This window comes from Penaeus chinensis, chromosome 8 (genome assembly GCF_019202785.1).
Source record: "Penaeus chinensis breed Huanghai No. 1 chromosome 8, ASM1920278v2, whole genome shotgun sequence".
NCBI classification, from domain to species: Eukaryota; Metazoa; Arthropoda; class Malacostraca; order Decapoda; family Penaeidae; genus Penaeus; species Penaeus chinensis.
This window is the reverse complement of record NC_061826.1, coordinates 5,114,475-5,115,931: the sequence shown is the minus strand read 5'-3', so window position 1 is coordinate 5,115,931 and position 1,457 is coordinate 5,114,475.

The following is a 1,457-nucleotide window of genomic DNA, read 5'->3' as shown; positions in this document are numbered from 1 at the left end:
GACTGTGAGAAAGAGTGAGAGTGGTGATGATTGGGAGAAAGAGTTAGAATGGTGATGATTGTGGGAAATGGTGGGAATGAGGGTGACTGTGAGAAAGAGTGAGAGTGGTGATGATTGGGAGAAAGAGTTAGAATGGTGATGATTGTGGGAAATGGTGGGAATGAGGGTGACTGTGAGAAAGAGTGAGAGTGGTGATGATTGGGAGAAAGAGTTAGAATGGTGATGATTGTGGGAAATGGTGGGAATGAGGGTGACTGTGAGAAAGAGTGAGAGTGGTGATGATTGGGAGAAAGAGTTAGAATGGTGATGATTGTGGGAAATGGTGGGAATGAGGGTGACTGTGAGAAAGAGTGAGAGTGGTGATGATTGGGAGAAAGAGTTAGAATGGTGATGATTGTGGGAAATGGTGGGAATGAGGGTGACTGTGAGAAAGAGTGAGAGTGGTGATGATTGGGAGAAAGAGTTAGAATGGTGATGATTGTGGGAAATGGTGGGAATGAGGGTGACTGTGAGAAAGAGTGAGAGTGGTGATGATTGGGAGAAAGAGTTAGAATGGTGATGATTGTGGGAAATGGTGGGAATGAGGGTGACTGTGAGAAAGAGTGAGAGTGGTGATGATTGGGAGAAAGAGTTAGAATGGTGATGATTGTGGGAAATGGTGGGAATGAGGGTGACTGTGAGAAAGAGTGAGAGTGGTGATGATTGGGAGAAAGAGTTAGAATGGTGATGATTGTGGGAAATGGTGGGAATGAGGGTGACTGTGAGAAAGAGTGAGAGTGGTGATGATTGGGAGAAAGAGTTAGAATGGTGATGATTGTGGGAAATGGTGGGAATGAGGGTGACTGTGAGAAAGAGTGAGAGTGGTGATGATTGGGAGAAAGAGTTAGAATGGTGATGATTGTGGGAAATGGTGGGAATGAGGGTGACTGTGAGAAAGAGTGAGAGTGGTGATGATTGGGAGAAAGAGTTAGAATGGTGATGATTGTGGGAAATGGTGGGAATGAGGGTGACTGTGAGAAAGAGTGAGAGTGGTGATGATTGGGAGAAAGAGTTAGAATGGTGATGATTGTGGGAAATGGTGGGAATGAGGGTGACTGTGAGAAAGAGTGAGAGTGGTGATGATTGGGAGAAAGAGTTAGAATGGTGATGATTGTGGGAAATGGTGGGAATGAGGGTGACTGTGAGAAAGAGTGAGAGTGGTGATGATTGGGAGAAAGAGTTAGAATGGTGATGATTGTGGGAAATGGTGGGAATGAGGGTGACTGTGAGAAAGAGTGAGAGTGGTGATGATTGGGAGAAAGAGTTAGAATGGTGATGATTGTGGGAAATGGTGGGAATGAGGGTGACTGTGAGAAAGAGTGAGAGTGGTGATGATTGGGAGAAAGAGGTTAGAATGGTGATGATTGTGGGAAATGGTGGGAATGAGGGTGACTGTGAGAAAGAGTGAGAGTGGTGAT